General features: G+C 45.4%; 1 protein-coding gene across 1 annotated transcript in view; it reads right to left on the reverse strand.

Moving 5' to 3' along the window:
* SPTBN5 (spectrin beta, non-erythrocytic 5) overlaps window positions 1–23,436 on the reverse strand; it is a 1,780,873-nt gene that overhangs the window by 759,757 nt on the left and 997,680 nt on the right. The window lies entirely within an intron of this gene.

Genomic DNA, 23,436 nt, shown 5'->3' on the forward strand with positions numbered 1-23,436 from the left:
ACCTTCTGATTAAGGGCAAAGGAACGCAGAGCAGTGAGAGATGCTAGAGACCCAACATGACACAATGAGCACCTGGTTGTCACTAAGTTGTCTAGGGCCTTTTGACTGAAAGACAGTGCCACCTCTGTATTTATGTATTTATGTAACCCTCATTAGGTTTGGGAAAAACGAATTTGGCAGTTTTTCACTGTTAGGACATGTAAAAAACATCAGTATATGTCCCACCTTAAACATACACTTACACCCTGCCAATGGGGCTACCTAGGGCTTACCTTAGGGGTGCCTTACATGTATAAAAAGAGAAGGTTTGGGTCTGGCAAGTGGGTACACTTGCCAGGTCGAATGGACAGTTTAAAACTGCACACACACACACACACACACACACTGCAGTGGCAGGTCTGAGCCATATTTACAGGGCTACTCATGTGGGTAGCACAACCAGTGCTGCAGGCCCACTAGTAGCATATGATTAACAGGGCCCAGGCACCTCTAGTTCACTTCACAGGAACTTACTAGAAAATCAAACATGCCATTCATGGAAAAGCCAATTACACATATATTTTACACAGGGACCACTTGCATTTTTGCTCTGGTCAGTAGTGTTAAAATGCCCAGAGCACCAAAAACAGCAAAAACAGAGTCCAACACACAGTTAAAATATAGGAAGCAGAGGTAAAAAAGACAGGGGAGACACGCCAAGAATTCTAGGTCTAACTGCAACACAATTCGCTTACATACAGTTTTACTCATAAAAGTATACAGCATACAAATAATAATGTGTGGCAATCAGGTTTCAGCAAATATTTATCCTTTGCACATCACCAAGTAAAGTGTATTGATTTGATTTGATCCTAATAAAATCTGTTTCCCACACACCTTTAAATTACAGAAGATAATTGTTCTTCATTTATGCTTTCCTAACAGCTGATGGGTTTTCAAATATTTGTTCAGTTAGGGCCTGATTCAAAAGACCCTAGAGCCACCTTAGCACCGCCACAGAGTCATGTTTTTGGTGCTAAGGCGGCACTAAAGTGGCTTTTTTACATGCACCATATTTACAGAGTGGTGCAATGCATGCATTGCCCGGCTTTGTAAACCCTTGCACCACATTATACCTGCACCAGGCATAATCCATGGAAGGGAGGCATTCCCCCATTGGGGGGTGTGGCGGGGGGGGAGAAAAAGTGTTGCAAGGAAATCTAAGAGATTTCCTCGCAACTTTTTTTTCGGCACTTTTAATGCCTACTCAGAGCAGGCATTAAAAAGGGGCATGCCATTGAATACAGTAGGCCCCTATGTACTCTGCAGGATTAGCGCCAAACATTTTGGAGCTACTCCTGCAGAGTACATCAATAGCATCAGGAATTCTGACGCTATTGCCCCCACCCTGCGCCATGGTGCGCTGTATTTCAAATACGGCACACACATGGTGGCGGTAGGGGGGGCGCTAAGGGGCACAAGGAAAGTGGTGCTGCACTGGGTCCAGCCCCACTTTTCTTAAATCAGCCCCTAAGTGTTGTAACAAATGAAAACCTACATCCTATTCTTTCACACTCACTCTCTGCCCCAGCAAGGAAAATCCTCTAACTTTGCAGTCAGATAAAAAAAAAAAGTAAACACCAGTCTGCATGATAAAAGAATAAGCAGCAGTATAGTGTGACTTTGAACTCTGTCTTTGAATGCACACCAAGTCTGACAAGGTAAAACACCATTTAAAGGCACTGATGTGGCCCATTCACCTTCTGAACTACAGCATGTTCACTTTGGAGGTGCCTCAGCATTCACTACACTGGTTCTTCCATCGCCTATGTAGTTTCTTTCAATATAGAAAAACTTTAAAAGACGGTAGGTACCATCAGCCATGATTTTCGGTAATCAAACATTTCATAAGTTTTTGGTTTTTCAAAAATAACTTGTCAAAGTGGGAGTTCATTTCTGAAAAGCAAAAAAACAATGACTTCTCACACCCTTGGAGGTTTATCCCCCGGCGTGGGGGCTTTTGATGTTTTTTTTTCTGTTCCTCACCACCAGATTTTTCTTACCGGTGAGGGGCAGGAAAAAAGGCATTACACCGTCCACCATAAATAAAGCTGATAATGCAATGCCTTTCCTCAGATGTCCCCTACTCTGTCAGAGGAAGTACTACGTTGACAGAAAAGGGGGATTTCATCAATGGAATGCCTAATATCAGCCCGTCTCTAAATGAGATGGTCGGAAAGAGTGTCTGGAGGACGGGGTACTCCTTTGTGTTTGCGAGGTCTGTAGAGTTTTATGGTGCTACTGATGATTTCAATGTTAATGGTGCATGCGTTCTACCCTGATGCTCTTGGCATAGACAACCTAGGGCTTCTGGTCCTATCTTACCTGTGATCCATCCACATTGTCACTTAACACTTCATTGGTCTCATCGTCCTTCCATGACATAGGCACATTTTGCATCACAGCCACATAAAACAGCATGCAAGACAGAAGTGTTAAATAACACACCGTGCATATACCAGGGAGACGTTGCTGGAGTGTGGTCATTGTATACATTCCTTCAACATACCAAAAGCACACTTAATGGTATCATGAATCCTTATGTTGTTTATTCATTGACAGGTGTCCTTGGTGACATGTGGCTGAAGGACAGACATTATGAGAGGACGCACAGGCTTCTGGGTGAATGCTTTTAGCTATATCTCCACATATGTGCTACACCAACAAGATCTGCTTGGACAGTTCTGTTGACTGCATTCAAATGGCGGCAAACAGTAACTCCGTAGCCCATGATCTGCAGAGTCAGACCGAATATGTTGGTATTACATTACATCTGCACACACATTTATATTTACATCAACGCCACCACACATCTCTTTTCAGTAGATTTAGCTGAAACTGACAAATCATAAAGTAACAGTACATATGTTTCAGACCATTTGAATATATTGTGCATTCACCAATACAGGAACCAGAAAGCATTGTAGCAGGTATTATATGCATACCTTTCGCAATTTGTGTCTACAAAGTCCTTCAAAACACAGTGGTTGGTACCTATGCTCTATCCTAGGAGGTATGTATGTTATCCACCCAGCGACCATGTATTTTGCAGGAGGTATATCTCCAACATATCCGGAATTTTACCTTTCCAAGAGATCATGAAGCCATACTTCGAACTTGAACACCAGGTCTCTATCCCTTTGGGACGTGTATAATGCGTTGCATTTCCTGTTCCAATATATTTATTCCGTGGCCTTAGGAAGAACCTGTGACAGCTGGCAATGATCTGCCATTCCTTTGACATTAGGAAAACCTGCAATAGTTTCGCTGTTGCAGCAGTCACTGTTTTGGGGTTTGTTCGGGATCCAACATGTCGTGGGTATATAGCTAGGTCGCTCATGACCTGCTACCACACTTTAGAGTGCGTGATCAGAAACATAAAGCTCTAATAGGGAGGCTGAGATTGACCTTGGTTCCTGGACTGCACACTACACTGGCAGCTACAGATGAAACTGCATGCACACCAGTTGTACTACCTCTAGCCTACAGCGAATAGGGCACGTGATAGGTCGATGGTGGTGTTTTTCAGCTCGTGACAGCATTTGAATGCCTACCACTTTATTCCATTTAGGTCATTGCAAAATGGAGTACTGTGTTGAGACATTGACATTTTTGAATGGCTCTACTCTTTCTACATGTCAGCATACTTTGGAGTTTATGTCCGATATTTTTCCTTGTAAACGTTTTGTGCCATGTACGAGATGTGATATGAGTCACCTCCTACTGTGAGTGGGTGAAGTTTTACTGTATTCATTTTTCATCCCAGGCAGGGCTTGCTGTGGCTTGAAATGGGGTGCTTCTACCCCCTCCCGGTAATTCGACGACTTATTTTAAGGAGTGTGAATCTGCACACAGTAATTCAGAGTGTGATTCATTGTGTGTTATTACTTGTAATGTTGCAGATGATATGAAAGTATGAAAATATATGGTAACCCCAGTTCTACTTGACTCATTTGAGTGCCTCACTGTTAAAAAAAACAGTACTTCGTATGTGTGAACCCTGAAGCACCACTAATTTTAGAGTGCTACCTAGTGCCTCTCACTGGCCTATCTGAGGCAGGTTCCAAAACCATACATTGTATTTGTTGAGTTAAGTCCCTTGCTCAATTTAGAAGTGAGTTCTGTGTAATCAGTGGCCAGGTCAACCTCCATAATTTGTCAGTGTGAAGGCATGAGGCCCACACCATGATGTTTACAGAGTACATCCACGTAGGAGTGACAGCGAATGACGAATGATTGCACTATATGGGAACTGGGGGCCCATTGTCTTTGCTTGCATTAGGGCCCATGGCGCACTATTTATGCACTGGGTAGTGGTGTTTGTGCTATTGGTTCTGGTGGTGTCTGGTAGTGATGGTAATATTGATAACTGATTATTGGTATTGGTGGTGGTATATGTAATGTGATATTGTAATTGGTGAATGTGGTATTGTAGTCTCTGTACTGTATATAAGTGGTAGTGAAACGGTGTAGGTGGCATTGCTGGTATACTGGTGGGGGCATGAGAAGCAGAGATATTAGTGTTTTTGATGAGTGTGGTATGTGGGTGGTGGTATTCGTGGTAGCAATGTGGCTAGTGGTACTGTATTGGTGGTGTATTGGTCTTGGTGGTATTGATAGTGGCAATAGGTGTTGGTGGTGGAATTCAAAGTGGTGTAGAAGGTATTTATGGTGGTGGTGAGATTGTCCGTGCTGTACCAGTGGTGTGTGGTTTTGGTGGTGGAAAGTGTTAGTATTATTGGTGGTGGTTAGTACTGATGAAGGTGGCAATGATGGTGATGGTATTATTGTGGTGTTTAATGGTGGTGATGCTAATAAAATGCCTAGTGCTACTTTCTGTATACAATGCATGCATTAAATAAAGAATTGAAATTGACAAAAAGTAAGATGGATGTGTGTACTTTTTAGCAATAAAAACAACCGCTCATGAATTGCCATGCAAGCAGTCCATAGGAGACGGAATGATATGCCAAGCAGCCAACAGCATAATAGTGAGAGCAAAACATTCCCCAACACTAATCTAAGATAAGACTGACAAGGCCTCAAGCCAATGGCTAAAAAAGGGGGGCCATGAATAAATACGCCAATGGCTGACTCAATGTCCACTCCATGGATATTGTAAGCAAGAGGTCTCTGTCAGTCCAGGTTCAAAACGATGAAGCAGAATCTTTGATTAAAAAAAACCTGCCATGTAGGTATGTGCCTGAAGTTTTATTTAAATGTAATCTGATACATCCATGTCAAGTGTGGACGGTATATTGTTTAATTAAAAACATGTCACAAGAGCTGTGGCGTGAGTAATGCTTTTGCTTATCAATGACGTCTATTGTTATAGTTATGTCTGGCCAACATGAAGATATTGGGGGCCAGATGTACATACTTTCTTGTAGCAAATCCAACCTAACTCATTAATATTTATGAGGTAGGTCGCAAATTGTGAATCACTCCTATTAAAGGCTATCATGGGGATGGTGATTTTCTGGGGTCTGTAGACCACCACTTCTGTGATTACGTCTCCATAAATTTTCCATTCTTTAAAAAGTTTGCTTAAGAATTGGTAGTGGTCCCCTGGACCACTGACTACTCCCAAACTTGTATTTCAAATTCACAAATGGGAAGCAGTACTAGGGGACTCTTTCACTTCTGCAAATGCATTACCATCCCAATGAGGGAGTTGGTAAGTTTTCAAAGTTGGCAGCAAAATATTGGTACATGTCACAGTGATTAAGTATTTGGAAGAGAACCCCTAAAACATACTCCTTCCAAATACCAAATATCATTTTAGGAGATAGCAAACGTCTCAATTTAATTTTAGGTGCTGGTAAACGTTGAGTCCTAAAATGGGATTAGTTAATTAGAAAAATAATTTAAATGGTGCAACCATTAAATCAGAGTTTTTAAAACCGTAAAATGTGCACAGCCTTCAAGCAATGGCTGGAACTTTTTTTAATTTTAAAATCTTTTACTGGGGTTGCAGTTTGCCATGTGGGGGTTTGAGGACCATTGAAGACTACAGGACCATTGTTGGGTCCCTTCTTGGGTTTGGGGACCTGATTCCCAGTCCCAAAACCCAAGCGAGGGTACCACAAAGGTCCAAGAGTCTTTGATACAGGATTGGTGCACCTGGAGACAGGGTTTTTGGACATCTGAGTGACACTGCTGGTCCATTCAATCTGTTTTGGGATCTGCATACAAAGTGCAAAATGTTCACTCAAGATTTGCTCATCTCAAATGTCTGTTTATCTAGCAAAGTATTTAAGCATAGGATCAGCATAATTTATGCATCACTCTAACCCTGAAAGGTATTTGTTTTGACTTATACTGGGTGCTCCCTTATTTCTGGACAAAGCTAAATCTCTCTGAAGAGCTCAGGGGTTGCTTTTACTCATACTAGGTTGGTTTGGATGGTATTTTACCAGTCCAAAGCTGTAATACATTGCCTGGAATAGTAAATGGATTTTGTTATTTTACAGCTCAGCAAGGTTGACACTGTGTCAAACCTATGCTTAAAGACTTTGCTGTACAAATGGCAAAATACTTTGTCCTTATCTAGCTCGGCGTGGATAGCACTGTGCTGATCCTATGCTTAAAAACTTTGCTAAATAAACAGACATATGAGGAGAGCAAACCTAGAGGGTCGCTGGTGTTGCAGGGTGCTCCTTACTGGAGCTGCTCTCCACCTAAACATGGGAACTACCCAGGGTTCTCTTTTCTTTTTTGCATAATTTATGCATCACTCTAATCCTGAAAGGGGTTTGTTCGGACTTATACTGGGTGCTCCCTTGTGTCTGGACAAAGCTAAACCTCTTTGAAGAGCTCCAATGAGAGGAAACACATGTCAGGGATTGCTTTTATTCTTTCCAGGTTGGCTTGGATGGTATTTTGCCAGTTCAAAACTGTAATACTGTCCCTGGAGTGGTAAATGGCTTTTGCCATTTTACAGATCGGAAAGGTTGACACTGTGTCAAACCTATGCTTAAAGACTTTGCTGTACAAATGTTAAAAGACTTTGGCCCTCATTACAACCCTGGCGGTTGGTGGAGAAATGGTGGTAATACCGCCAACAGGCCGACAGAAAAAAAAATGCCATTACAAGCATGGCGGTGACCGCCATTCTAAACTGTCATTTCTCCACTCCGACCACCAGGGTGGTCACGACCGCTGGGCTGAAGACTTCGGTCTTCAGACCAGAGGCTGTCACAACATCGCCGGCGGTATCACAACCCTGCATACCGCCATGGATTTCGTGGGGTTTTGTACCGCCACGAAATCCATGGCGGTAGGCAATATCAGTGTCAGGGAATTCTTTCCCTGGCACTGATAGGGGTCTCCCCACCGCCCTCTCCCACCCCTGAGTCCTTCCCCCACACCCCGACCCTCCTACCACCCCCCAAAGGTGGCAGGACCCCTTCCCCACCCCCCAACATCGACACACTCCCCCCTACACGCACACAGACACTACCACCACACATACCCACACATATACTAACATACAGACATACACGCACACATACTCACAGACATACAAACAGACACGCACACATTTCCAAACACACAACACCCCCCGCATTGCATACACGCACTCACACACCCCCTTTACACACTCACACCCCATGCATGCACACAACACTCCCCCACCCTCCTCCCCTAACGGATGATCACCTTACCTGGTCCGGTGATCCTCTGGGAGGGAACGGGATCCATGGGGGCAGCTCTGCTGCCAGCACCCCGTCACCAGAACACCGCCACGCCGAATCATGGGACGTGATTCGGTGTGCGGTGTTCTGATGACGTGGCGGTGGAGAAGCCTCCACTTCCCTGCCGACTGCCAGTATGGCTGCTGGCGGCTCTCTGTCCAAAAACGAACAGAGGGCTGCCAGCAGTCATAATACGCTGCGCGGAAAACCGCCTGCACGGGCGGTCTTCAGCACGGCGGTACCTCAGCAGTCTTTCAAAAAGACCACTGAGGTCGAAATGAAGGCCTTTGTCCTTATCTAGCTTGCCGTGGATAGCACTGTGCTGATCCTATGCTTAAAAACGTTGCTAGATAAACAGACATTTGAGGTGAGCAAATCTAGAGTTTCGCTGGTGTTGCAGGGTGGACCGTGGACCCAACAGATCTCGTGGAGAGATCTGATTGGCTGCCATCACATCAAAAACAATGTAGCGGCGGCCATCTTAGGACTCCGGACTCAGTCCCAGTCCTATCAAAACTTTGAAAAAAGACATAGGAGGCAGGGTAGGAACCCCCAGACCCTCTGCACCTGGTGGGTAGTGGGGTCCCAGAGGAGCCCCTTGCGCGGTAATAAAACATTTTTCAATATCCTCTGTGACTGTGTGGGCCAGGGCTGGAGGAGGAACCGGGGGTAGCAAAAATTATATTTTTGGAGGAGGGTGCATATAGCGTATGGCCCTCTCCCTGAGCCTCTGTGAAGCCCTATGGACCCCATCCCCCTGGCCCAAGTTAGATAATGAAGGGAGGGGTGCAAGGCCCCCCTCCAGACCTCTTCCCCTGGGGTCGGAATGCATAAAATAAGAGGAAGGTGCTGCACAGCCCCTGCCTCCTCGCCTCTAAAGGCCCACAGGACCCTATCCTCTGTGGCAGTGGTGTAACTAAAAGGGGAAGAGGGCCATGCAGCCCCCACCTCCAAGAGCCTAAAAAGGTTTCTGGAACCACATCCTACTGTGCCATATTAAACAAAATAAGGGGAAGGGGCCGCACTGGCACAGAAAAATGTGTTTGCTCCCGCCTGGTGGGTACATTTTGTAAATCTCCCGCCAGAAGGAAGCAAAAATGCCTTCCGTGCCTGCAGCAGCAGGGCTGGTGGAAGCCGACTCCTGTGCATGGCGGTGCCACTTCATCGAAGGTGTGCAAGAAAGCAGCCTCTTTCTAGCTTGGTTACCCCCACTTCTTGCCTGTTTGTCAGTGTGTTTGACTATGTTCACTGGGATCCTGCTAACCAGGACCCCAGTGACTGTGCTCTCGCCTCTAAATTTGGTTGCTGGTAACTTTCTATCCCCACAATTGGCATACTGGTGCCCCCATGTAAGTCCCCAGTATATGGTACCTAGGTACCCAGGGCATTGGGGTTCCAGGGGATCCCTATGGGCTGCAGCAGTTATTCTGCCATCCATGGGGAGCCCATGCAAAGGGTTCTGCAGGCCTGGCATTGCAGTCCGAATGAACCAGGTGCATGCACCTAGATTCAATAGAGGTCGCTGCACCAGGTCACTGTAAGTCATCCCTATGGTAGGCCCTCTCAGTCCAGAGGGCAGGGTGCAGATACCTGTGTGTGAGGGCACCCCTGCACTAGCAGAGGTGCCCCCACGAACTCCAACCCCATTTGAATGGACTTCGTGAGTGCGGAGATTCACTGATGACATCTCAAATGACACCACTGATGAAATAATCCAGTGAGTGTGTTATAGTTTACATAGTGGTGGGTGTTTAGAAAATGCATGTGCTCCTAACCCTTCTTAGGTATGTAGAGGTATTGAACATGTTATAAATCTTTGTACTGAAGAGTAAATCTGTGTGCAGATGTCAGTTGGTGACTTGCATCTAGTATGTTCCACACAAGTTGTTTGTTCCATACAGAAAAAGTTTCTAATAGGGCAAAGATTCTATGTAGTATATACTAAGTATTGTTTGCAGCCTTGAGCTCTTAGACAGAATCATCCCAGATTGGCAATTTCCACATAACATAAGACTGGTGACCCAGTAACTATCCTAAGCACATGTGCTTCTTTTGGTTCAGAAGATGGGCTATTTATAAAGTTTTCACCACAGTATGAAGGCTGCAGGTAGTATGATCATCAGCACCTTCAGACCTTCGTTATATTAAGCAAATAGTGCCTTTTTGACAAGTTGTACATAGAGTGTACACTGTTCTTAGTAGTTTTTAAATACTCTGAGGTGTATTTCTCATGAGAGTTTCATTGTTTGCAAACAGTGTGGTACAGAGTAAACTCTCTCCATGGAGTAAACACTGTTTACAGTACCCACTTTTTAACTCACATCAGCCTCATCTCTCTATGTAGGTTCTGTGAATGTGTGGGGGTTTGATACAGATAAAAGCTGTCTGTAGTGGGGCATTACTTTTGTAATAGACATTGAGTATTTTGAGGAACTTGGCTATCTCTGAATAGTTGTATACTTATTGAACAGCATTTGCAATGAGGATTTCCCATGCGCCGGTGGTCGAGTGTTAATGTGAACTAGGCTATCTGTAAGGTGTATGCTTTAGGGTCAATGTTGCACATAACATATCTTGCTACGCATTAAGGAAGTTGTATCTGTGTTGGCATTAATGATGCTTCATTCTATTTTGAGTTATTTTGTACTTACTTTGTACTTTCTTTCAGGCATCTAATGCCATATTGTTTATAGAGTAATGTGTACAAAAGAAGTTTGTATGATGTCATCAGTGATGTCATCAATGATGTCATGTGAGATGTCATCAGTGATGTTATAAGTAATGTCATAGAACATGTCATGACTGATGTAATCTGTGAAGTCATAAGCACCAAATGGGGGAGAGCAAGTTATAGTTAGCTCTGCTAACTCTAACTGGTGAATTTCTCTGTTTTTTTTAGTTCAAATGGGTAGTGACATCACTAACATATTCACCTAACTATAACGTTAATTTAAGCTTTGTGTTTTTTTCCAGTGAATTTCTCAGGTTTTGTTAAACAGAAAAGGATATTTTTAGCACACCTAACTATAACGTTACTTTAACCTTTGTTTTTTTCAATTAATTTCTAGGTTTTTTTTAACGTTAAGTAATATTCTTTTTACGTTAAGCCAACTACCCCCTCAGGCCTGGCCTGGCTTATGGCCAGGCCCTGTAGTAAACCACCCAGAGGCGGCTAACCACACGCTGCATTTGACTTTTGTCTGTGCACAACAGGGGGTTGGCATCAGAGCCTGTCCTGCAGACAGGTCATGTGCCTAACCCACCCAGAGGCAGTCAACTCCCCCTCCGCAGGCAGCCAACCCCATGCTGCTCATGGCCATCATCATTTGTGGCGTGGGGTTAGCTGCAGGTCCTGGCGTGAAACCAGGCCCTGCGCCCAACTCCCGACGATCAGCCACCCAGAGACATCCATCCCAACGCCTGGTACAGCTATTGTTCATGAATGGCATAGGGTTAGCAGCAGGATCTGTCTTTCAGCCAGGCCCTGCTTTCAACTCCCCGCAGGCAGTCAACTCATGCCACACACTGTCTCTAGCCATGCACAGTGGGGTGTTAGCCACAGGGCTTGGCCTGCCGCCAGTCCCTGTGGCCAAAACCCCAGCAGGATGCTAGCTCCACATGGTGAACAGCCTTTGGTGTGCACACCACAGGGTAGGCCTTCGGGCCCTAGGACCCTATCCCCTGGGGCAAAACATATGTATTAAGGGAAGGTAGCATACTCCACTACCTTGACACTTTATTGGCCCTAGGGACCTCATTCCTGGGGCCAGTTCCAATAAAAAGGGGATGAGGGTGTGAGGTCTCCATCCTCCAGCCTTAAAAGGCCCTGTGGACAATATCCCTGTGCCAGATACAATTAAACAGGGGAGAAGGGGATGCAGCCCACCTCCCCAAACCCTAACCGGGGACCCCGTTCTCCGGTGGCAAGTACAACAGAAAAGGGAAGAGGGCCACTCAGCACCCCCCCCCAAGTCTTCTTGGGCCCCGGGCACCCCATCCCCAGGGCCAAAAACTGAGTGGACGGGGTGTGCAGCCCCCTCCTGAGCCATAATAGGCCTCTGCACTCAATCCCCTAGGACCAAATACAATAAAAAGGAGAGGGGGCTACGTGGCCCACTTCTTCGAGCCCCAATAGAACCCAGGGACACATCCCCGGGTGCCAAATATAATTAAAAAAGGGGAGGGGGTTGTGCAGCTACCCTCCCTAAGCTTTCTCAGGCCAAGAATACCCAATCCCTAGGAGCTGCCCTTTTTTAAAAGGGGAGGGGGCCAGATGCTTCCCCGATCCTTTTTTGGCCTCGGTGAACCCATCCCCCTGGGTCGTCTGTTTTTTAAAAGAGGAGGGGGCATGTGGTCCACCTCCCAAAGCCTTATTAGGCCGCAAGGACATGATCTCCGGGGCTGGGCCCCTCCCCCAAGCATTATCAGGCCCCGGGGACCCCATCACTAAAGCTGAGTAATTAACAAAGAGAGAGGGGGTGCACGGTCCCACTCTCTGAGCCTAATTAGGCCCCATCCCCCAGGACTGAAATGTAAATTAAATGAGAGGGGAGCTGCGTGTCCCCCCCCCCCCCCCCCTGTTAGGCCCTGGAAACCCCATCCCCCAGGGATGTATTTATTTTAAAGGGGAGGGGGGCCGTTTGCTCCCCTTCCTCAGTCTCATTAGGACCCGGGGACCTCATCCCACAGGGCTGATATTTTAAAGGGGGGGGGCATGTGGCCCCCTCTCTAAGCCTCATTAAGCCCCAGGGACCCCATCCTGTAGGGCCTGATTTTAATATAGGGGAGTGTCCCGGTGCCCACCCATGGCACCCAAAAACAACATGCTGGGGGCTGTTGGTAGCCCCAGTGTTCCTGCAGTCCCAGATGGCTCCTTGCATGTTACAGAACCGGCATTGTTACTGTCTGAAGGGAGCAGCTATTTATGCTGCTCCCTCCGGGTGGGGGCAACTTCTTGTTCTGTTTTCCTGCCTTCATCAGTGCAGGCAGGAAACAGAATAGAGGACTGCTCCCAGATGATGGGAGTATTTTTTAATCTCCCGTCCACTTAGAGCAGACGTTGAGTTTACTCCCGAGTGGCGGTAGTTTTAAAAATGCTCCCGTCAAACAGAAGCAAACGCAAGATTCCGAAACTGCTGTTTCCTGGGGGGTGCCCCTACCCCACATTCATTAAATTGGGCCACATGGGGATGGTGTCCTTAGGGCTGAATTTGGCTGGAGGAGGGGAGTCACAATCTCCTCTCATCATATTATTTAAATTAGGCCCTGGGAGATGGGGTCCCCAAGGCCAAATACGGCTCAGGGAGGGGGTGCCATGCACCCCTCTTCTCACTATAGTTAAATTAGGCTCTTGGGACGGGGTCCCTTGGGCCGAAAACAGCTTAGGAGGGGGGAGTGCCCCTTCCTTTAATTAAACAATGCAGCCTCGGTCGGCATTTTGATTTTTTTTCGCAATCCTGCAGAAAAACCTGTACATTTCTTTTTTAGTTGTGGCACCAGGGGGTCCATCTGGGTCCCCATCATGGGGCCTAGGAATGCAGGGTACCCCTACCCTGCCCCTTATATATTTTTTTCCTGAACTTCAGGACAGGTGACTTAGGTCCTGATTTACAATGGGTTACGATCTCCATAGGCTATTATGAGATCGTAATACGGTGAAAGGATATCCGTCACGTTTGTGATGGTGTAACCCCTTTCGCCAAACTCTAAATAAGGCCTTAAGTCCCTGAGTCCTGTAATGGCTGCCAGCAACATTTGTCTCATTTTGCTGGTAGCCAGTCCGAGCACTTGGTCCTACAGGAGTCTGACTCCTGTGGAAGCGAGATGGCACAAGGGAAAAATGCTCCCAGGGTCAACCAAAATGTTCTGTTTTTAAATTGCCATTCCCGCAAGACTCTTCAGAGACTCTCACAAACCCAACAGTCCAGATATACGAATATTTTTTTATAATTTCATTTTTCAAAAACTACTGAACAGATTTATAACAAATCACCAAAAGCACAATCTAAGGACCAAGGTGTAGTTCTCTAACAAATGTGTTGTAATTCTGATCAGCAGTTTTTGTGATAGCTCTTCTTGAATAAGGCAATGGAAAATGCATGTGTATTTTGCATTTTGGGGCACCCCCTCTTTACTCTGCCCACGCTTGATGGATCACCCCAAAACTTTCCACATAAAAACTAGTAAACAACTAGGACCTTTTTCGAAAGTTTTGTGGAGATTCTTCTAAATGGGCCAAAGTTATTACCAAAACAAAAAATGCATTTTCCTATAGAAATACTGATCTAACTAACTACCCAGTGGGGAGCGTCAATGAGTAATACATATATATTTATTACAATTGTAGAGTATAGGGAAGAGGCATAAGTCTTGTAACATGAGTACGCTTCTGCAGTGGGAGATAGCTCAAGTACAAGCAAGATATTCTCATTTATATTGGGCACCCTTCAATAATATTTATTTTGAGCTATGAATTTGTATTTGTGCAATACTTTAGTTACATGGACCGTCTGCAGCAACTTCACCCCTGCCTTTACTGAACAGAAATTGTATAGAATGCTTTGTGTGGAACTAATGCTGTTCTAATCTAGACTCAATTTACTCAATAAGACAACTCTCATTTCGGCTAACTCACTGTCGTAGATCACTAGCAATACAATGAAAAAGAAAATGACTGGGGAAATATTTGCTGGTGGGGCAGAGTAAGAATATCCTACTATGCACAAAGAATTGATCTCTGGGCAACAGAAAGATCCAAAAGAATAGACTGCACGTTTTAAAACTAGATGATAGAATCATCAGGAATAGGATGAAAACATAAACTCATAATGATGTTTTGGGAAGAAGATAATAACCATGCCATGTGTGCAAAGATGGACCTGCATTTAGTGCAGGCTGGTTGTTTCTTTCCTATCATGGTACGCAACTAGTCAACTTTTTAGTTCTCGCCTTCTAGACATTTCATGCACTGTCTGTTGCCAGACATAATGTTAGTTTACAGTGGGCTTAGAGTCCGTCCGCTGTTTAGCATTGGTTGGCTTCATAGTCAATCTCATTTGCTTGCTTCTTATATATGAACTTGTGTGGGCTTTCCTTCCTCTTTTGTGTGTTTGTCCCTCCCCTAGAGCACTGACGCAATACTTGTGTGCTTCCACTGCTCATTTTTCCAACACAACTTTTTTTCTTTTGTTTAAACACTCTACGAGACAGCATGTGTTCACCAGCTGTCCCCCCAGTGTACTTCTCTTCCCTACTTTGCACACCTTGTCATACTCTCTCTCTTTTCTGTGTGCTTCACCCCTGCCTACTCCCATTCCTCTCCCGTCTTCTGTGATTCTACCTCAGCACTTCCCCCACTTCTCTTTGCTGTCTCTTGTTTGGGTATTTCCCTTTGCACTTGACTCCCAGAGAAGCTGAGGAAATTTGGACCAGTTTTGCCAGAGAGCAAATGACCTGCCCAGCTGTTGGATCAATTCTACCATGGAAAAAATACTGCAGCTCCATTTCTAAAGGGGTTCATTGGCACCAAGAGGCCCAAGACCTATAATCACAGTCTGTGGTGTCACAGTGGAGGAAGTCAGACCTTTGGCCTTCTTTCACTGAAGTGCATGACGCCACCCTCTGTGGCATAACATCAGCTGTGTCCCTGCCCTCCCAGAGAGCTACAGAGTGAGTGTGGCAGAGGAGCAAAGGGGTCACTTCTTTCTGCATCACACATATTTGACTTGAAGGACTTGTGAGTTTCCTGCTACAACATCCAGGCATACCGGACAACAACCAACATATGTCTAAAACAAGCCAAACCTGCTGGTTTTGTGAGTGCTTGTTAGCAGTTTGATATAAATGGGTAACAGCAAGGATTTTGTCGTGAATAATCAGAACTGCGAAATGATATATATGTGACTACCACTATGTGCATACTGAAGAGAGGCCAGGGACTGGATGAGCAGAGAATCTGAACATCACTATAGTCAACTGACTCAAACTGCCTTCAGCCTCTGCTCCAGAGCTATCCATCGCATTCCATTATGAACACCCTCCCTTAACCACAACTCATTCGTACACCAAAATGCAGCTCAGCTCACAGGCACCGTGGAATAATTGGAAACCCCAATTGCTCGGCCTTTTAGAGCAAAGACGGCTTGGCGTTGCCAATACTTGGTAAAGTCAGTTTCTTTTACCATACAAATTTGCACTAAAGCAAGGAGTTTACAAATGTAATGAAATACAGTCTTATAAAGTAATATAGTGCTAAAGCCATTGGAAAAGAGGAGGGCTACTGACTTTGCCCATTCTTGCTGAGAATTGAGGTCGATGTGTTCAATAAGAATTTTATTCATGCCATCTTGTGGGCATAAAAACACATTTGGAAGCCCCTCTCCTAGCCACAGCGTCAGATAAGGGCGGCCCTTCAAAATCTAGAGCTTAAAAAATCCCAGAGCTCCCTGCCACCAGGTTCAAGTCCCCTAAAGACATCTCCTCCTTCAAGCACAGTATTAAGGCTGTGCTGTACCAGTACCCAGTGTCCACTGCAATTCCATTCTACAACAAAAAGTGGAAGAGTTGGTTGACTAAGCATTAAATGCTATACCAATGATAACAATGATAAAATACATAAAACCAGGATAATTACCAATACTGAGGAAGCTGCCACTGCTCCTGATGACACACTATCCTCAGACAACGCAACAGCAAAAGTTTTAATTGCTTTGAGAACACTATTGTGGTATATGAATGGCAACACTCAGAAATAATCAAGTGCACTGCAGAAAGGTATCACGTAACCCAGTAATTTTATGGTCCCGTTTTTAACCAAATGCTAATCCTTCTCAGCACGTTATGTTTCTTTACCTGATACATGTACTTCTATTTTCTGCATTTGTACGAAGAAGTATCAGCAAGAAATATGGGAAGTTCATTTGAAATTGTGTCAGGGAATGTTCTCTGCAGTCAAGCAAGAAATGTAGCAGAAATTAAGTAAGTATAACATTTTCAAAGCTATGTTTTAAGGGTATTTGATACAGGCTGACTAGTTCAAAGTTACAACGTATTTTGTTTTAGTTGTAGCTAAGGGGTGCTGTAGGATCAATGTGGTAAATACAGCATTGGTATTACAGTCGAGTGGATAGGGCCATGAGGTTACACTATGTTTCACTTTTCTTGCTTCAGCAAAATAGGGCCTTCATTGCTGTGAGTCATGTTGCATTGAAATCAGAGTAAACTGATAAGCATTCTCCCAGTGCTTAATTTATAAATAAAAACGTGCCTGTGCCCAAAGCTCTCCTTCATACACCCGGCTGCTGCAATTAAATATGCGAGCATGGAATACTGAGGCGGTGTAATCCTAAAGCCATCTCGGGCCTCTTTAATCCATTTACAGCCACTCCCTGTCCCTTCAGCTCACTCTTGCAGCTTTCTGCTTTCTCTCTTTGTGAGCTTTTTCGTCTATCTCTTCCTCCCTCTTTCCCATATGTGTTTTTTGTTCACAGTAAATGCTTGAGGCAGAAAAATAAGTGCTGGCCCCCAAAAATAAGTGCTGGTGCCCTATACAGAAATCCACTGGCTAAAATTAAGCTTTGCTTTCTAGGAACACAGAGGTTGAACCTATGTGGCTGGCTTACATATGGAAGATGTATTGTGTCAAGGCAACGAGTATGCATGCACTTAGATATCAACCCTCACATAAACCATCATGTTACATTTACATCCCACACCTTACCCACGCCTATAACTTCCATCTTACACCATCATATGCAACGTAAACCCAGGATGTCTAAATCCAGCACCACAACCACACAGCACCTTCATACAATATAAGTTATATTTTACACCTCTCTTGGTGCACCTCCCTTACACACAACCCACCAAGACCTACACTATCACGCACAACACCACAATGTACGTTCTGCACATCAACAGGGCCTACACCACATTCTACAGCACACATCTGAGAGCTACACCTAAAATTCTGCATATCCCAAACCTTACACAACCATAAATGCTATCACATACACCTGGCAGACCTAGTAGAGGGACAACCATATACAGCTCCACCAACACACTAAGGGCCTCATCACAAGTCTGGCGGTCACTAGAACGCCAGACTCGCGGATGGCAATCAGACTGCTGCCAATGCAGAGGTCCGACCGCCACATTCCAACCTAGGGTACTGCCATCTCCACCAGGATCAGAGATCCCTGCAGTCTGTCAGTGTTGACGGTCCTAATCCGCCAGGGCAGCGCTGCCCTGGAGATTATGACACCCTCCTCCCCCAGCGATTTCATGGCGGTACCAAAGGCATAAAAATGCTGGCAGAGAACAGGTGCAGAGGACTCCAGAGGGACCCCGGCACTGCTCATGCACATGGCATGGGCAGTGCAGGGGCCCCCTGGCTAGCACCATCGCAATGTTCACTGTCTGCTCTACAGCATTGCCACCGGCTCGATTACCCGCTAGGCCAGTGGGCAGAAACTCAGGTTTCTGCCCGCTGACCTAGAGAGAAACTCTTAATGGGGCCAACGGGGAGGTAGCTACTATGGCGGCAACCTCCCCGTCTAAAGTTCCGTCCGCCAAACTCATAATAAGCCCCTAAGCCTCATGATACCTTTAACATACACCATAAACAAAACAAAAAACATCACTTTCTCCTTATAACACATTGACCACCAGCTTCCACCTTCACCCTAAATCATCACTACATTACACCATACACCCTAATCTCACCACCAGTGACCAACACTGTAGGAAGCTGGCTCTGTATATACTATATCAAAATTAGATATTGTGTGCACAGAGTCCAGGGATTCCCCAAGAGGCTTAACAGAGTCAATAATAGAAAATACTAATGCTTTATTTGTGGTAGTGTGATCGAGCAGTTAGGCTTATCAGAGGGTAGTGTTAAGCATTTGTTGTACACACCCAAGCAATAAGTTAAAACACACACTCAACGATTTAACTCCAGACCAATAGGTTTTTATATAGAAAAATATATTTTTGTAACTTATTTGTAGAACCACAAGATTCATTTAGCAGGTAAGTACATTAAATGAAAGGTACTTTGCATAGTAATACTTAGAACTTTGAACGGAATCAACAATGGCAAAAAGCTATTTTAAAAGTGGACAGTGATTTTCAACAGTTCCTGGGGAAGGTAAGAAAAGTACAGTTTTTGAGGTAAGTAACAAACTTACGGGTTCAGTCTCCAGAGCCTAGGTAGCTCACCATTGAGGGTTCAAGATAACCCCAAACACCCAGCACCAGCAACACAGGGCCGGTTAGGAGCAGAGGTCAAACAGGAGCAAAAATAACATGGGCCCCTATAGAGACAGGGGGTACTCCGGTTCCTGGCTGCTTGCAGGTAAGTACCCACGTTGTCGGAGGGCAGACCAGGGGAGTTTAGAGGCGCACTGGAGGGGCCCCAAGTAGGCACAAAAACCACACCCTCAGCGGCAAGAGGTGGCCGGATGCAGTTTGCAAACAGGGCGTCGGGTTCTCAGTGGAACTCTATGGAGGGACCCGGGGTCACTTAGGTGCTGAATGCAGGGCACAAGGGGGATTCTTGGGCAAGCCACCGACTGGGCAAGGGCGAGGGCTGCCTGCTGGTCGTTGCTGCACATGTGGTCATTTCTCTCTGGCCTAGGGGCTGCGGGTGCATTGCTTCTCCAGGCGACGGATATCTTCGTCCCGGGCAGTTGCGGTCAGGGGGTCCTCGGAATTCCCTCTCCAGGCGTCTTCGTGGGGGTCTGGAGGGGTTGGCCCTGGGTGAACACGAAGTCGTAATCGCCTGGGGATCCTTTCTGGGTAGTTGGTTGCTCTGGACACAGGCCAGGGGCGTCGGGAGCAAAGTAGTTTGGACTCATGCTTCTGGAGTGCGGTGGGAGTCCCTTTAAAGGTGGCTTATTTGTCTTCTTTTTTAACAGGTCCGCTGTCCATGGGAGTTTCTTGGTCTTCTGTGATGCAAGCAGTCCCCTGGGGGCTTTTCAGGGGTTACTGGTCTTGTAGAACGTGTCGCTTTTCTTTTGTAGGGTCTTTGAAGCAGTAGATGGGTTGTTAGGGCTGGGGCCGAGTCAGTAGCTGTCTCCTCTTCTTCTCTGCTGGGTTTTCAGCTCAGGAGTTCTTCTTCTTCTCTTGAGGTTGTCAGGAATCTAGTTAGCTGGGTTTAGGGTCGCCCCTAGATACTAAATTTAGGGGTGTATTAGGGCCAAGGGCAGTAGCTAAAGGCTGCTCTCCCTGAGGGTGGCTACACTCTCCTTGTGCCCACTCCCTTGGGGGAGGGGGATACATGCCTATCTCGTTTGGCCCTAATCCTCCAAAGCAGGATGGAGGATTTCTCAAGGAGGGGTCACTTCATCTCTGGACACCTTAGGAGTGGTCTTGGCTGAGGGGGCGACTCCTCCTGTTTTTCTCATTATCCCTCTGGACTTGCCGCCAAAAGTGGGGGCTCATCCAGGGGGCGGGCATATCCACTGGCTGGAGTGTCCTGGGGCACTGTAACACCAGGCCTGAGCCTTTGAGGCTCACCGCCAGGTGTTACAATTCCTGCAGGGGGAGGTGTGAAGCACATCCACCCAGGAAAGGCTTTGTTTCTGACTACAGAGTGCACAAAGGCACTTACCCCATGTGGTCAGAAACTCATCTGAAAGTGGCAGGCTGGCACAGACCGATCACACACACACTAGCAGTAGGGCTATCATACAGGGGGCATCTCTAAGATGCCCTCTGTGTGCATTTTTCAATACATCCCACACCGGCATCAGTGTGGGTTTATTGTGCTGAGAAGTTTGAAACCAAACTTCCCAGTATTCAGTGTGGCCATTATGGAACTGTGGAGTTTGTTTTGACAAACTCCCAGACCACATACTTAATATGGCTACCCTGCACTTACAATGTCTACAAATGGACTTAGACACTGTAGGGGCATAGTGTTCATGCAGCTATGCCCTCACCTGCCTTATGGCTGTAAGGCCTGCCAGAGGGGTGACTAACCTATGCCATAGGCAGTAGTTTGTAGGCATGGCACTCTAAGAGGAGTGCCATGTCGACTTAGTATTTTTCTCCCCACCAGCACACACAAGCTGTGAAGCAGTGTGAAGCAGTGTGCATGTGCTGAGTGAGGGGTCCCCAGGGTGGCCCAGTTACAAGGGACTTATCTGAGTGCCAGGGCTGTGCCAATTGTGGAAACAAAGGTACAGTTTTGGGGAAAGAACACTGGTGCTGGGGCCTGGTTAGCAGGGTCCCAGCACACTTTCAATCAAAGTTTGCATTCAACACTAGGCAAAAAGTGGGGGGGGGGTAACCATGCCAACAGTGGCATTTTCCTACAAACACGTTTCACCTTCTACACTACACTACAAACTACACCCTACTCCTACCTGCAACAAGCAACCACACCATCACAAAACCCTACACTGAGTACAATATACATCACTACCTACATTACTTTCAGAATAAACCGCATACATCCTTCTGCCTACACCTCTCATACGTGTTTCTTCCTGACCTTCTCTTCCTTGTAGCAACAGAGCAGGCAATAGGTTTTCCAGAGTCCTCCCCCTTGTTTTGCTCCATTACATGTTGCTTCATCTTTCTTTTTCCCCACATACCATGTCCTACAATATCACCTACATTCTCATGTACACCTAAATCATCACTTATACCTTGACCACCATTTTCCACCCACATCCAATATCCTGCATTACTTATCCTACAACCCAATGCCTATACTGCACATTGTGATTTACACCACTACCTGCAGCTTAAAGCCTTACCCAGCATACCCCAAACCACCTGTAACCTACCTTGCAACTATGCCACCACTGATATGTAAGCATAACCTATACTTATATCACCTACATGTTACAGGTACACCACTAACCACACCACCAATGACTTTTCCTACATACTGCATCACCACCTACACCCTACCTAACCATCAATACATACCTGTACCTAACCATGCATATGTTAAATGGCCACTTGCACCATAAACCCTACATTGTCATCTGCACGCTACAGAATCAGGTTTACCTCATGCCTTCACCACTCACTGTACACTCTATACAACAGCCCTATACCAAAAACACCTCACCTAAATATGCCGTCACTTACATATACCACCTCCCTAACCACATTTACATCTTAATGTAGCCCTAGACATCAACTACACTGCCTTTAATGCCACACCCTCTATAGAGTACACCATGTAATACACTCGATAGATTTGAATTCTTTCCATTTACTACTTCAGAAAGGATAATCAGCAGGATATGGCAGCATCACTACCTTACCATCTACCAAATTAATTCTCTCTAATGAATTTTGCTTCACCCTCTTCACTAACTTAGTAAACTCAGGTCCACAGTGGTACCAGGAGCAAGCTGCGAAATGCCCTGCCACACGTCAGCCCACTAATAGTGTTTGTTGTTTGTTCCTTAACACACCCACTGACAAACACCCACACTAACTTCTAGACCCTAAGCCACAAACTATACTAGTAACAGCACATCATGCACTACGCCACCATCTGCAACCACAGAACAACACCTTACAACATCACACAACATTATCTATATCACCATCCTTCATTGCCATCTCCAACGTACACCACCTATGCTGGTCATCGACATCCACATACACTACTCTCACCAGCATCACCTGCAATACCCACATTCTACATCAACTAGGCTCTAAAAGAATCTACATCCCATGTCTCATACACCCGCAAACCACCTATACCCTACTCAATCTACAATCTACACCATACATCACAAAACAGACCTTAAACCACACCAAGTATATATACATTGTATGACACATTTGTAGTACATACATACATACATACACATATAACTGTACCACATATATACTTGCCTACACACACCACAGAATATGCTACCATACAGCCCAAAATATATATTGACTAACACATACACCTCCACATACAACTACATCACCACAGCTCCATCTGCCGGCCACCTACGTATCTTACTAATGTTTTTTTTCAGTTTACACTCAGATTTTGTAAAGAAGGAAAAAGTAGTAAACTCACTCAAAAGCATAATTTGCCTTTGTGAATCAGGCCCATAGATTGCAAACATGGGCTGCAGCAGACTTTAACTGGCGAAACTTGCAAGGGCAAAAACACATGGATGCCCTCTCAGTACTTCAATTATTATACTAATTTGGTAGCAAATGGGATTTGCGGGCCAGCTGGAATGAGGCCTAAAGTAGCTGCATGAGCTGTTATAAGCTCCACATCGAACAGATTTCTGGAACAATAAAGAGAATAACTTTCTTTCATATAGTCTGATAATTAACTGCTTTCTTTTAAGTATATTCTGGCAGTACCGCTTCTTTAATACAACCCCAGACTCTCCATCCTCAACAGCACATGGTAATAATATCCGCCTTAACCCTTTGATGTCAACAGTTAGCCCCACAGGATTCAGCTTTCCCCTTCCATCATAGATAATAATATGAGAAGTGACCTGTATGGCTTTCATATGGTTTACACTTCTTCCAAACGAGAGCAGGTGTACTTTCACACTAAAAGTTCAGGAGTAAGTCAAAAGCAAGTCACAACTACTCACAGAAAATTATTTGTAAATTCGGAATAGCGTTTTCTTTGCAATCCCAAGCACTAAATCAATGTGAAGCAGAAAAACACAGTAAAGCATTTCCTTTTTCCAATGGTCTCAATTGG

The sequence above is a fragment of the Pleurodeles waltl genome, chromosome 9 (genome assembly GCF_031143425.1).
Source record: "Pleurodeles waltl isolate 20211129_DDA chromosome 9, aPleWal1.hap1.20221129, whole genome shotgun sequence".
NCBI lineage: Eukaryota > Metazoa > Chordata > Amphibia > Caudata > Salamandridae > Pleurodeles > Pleurodeles waltl.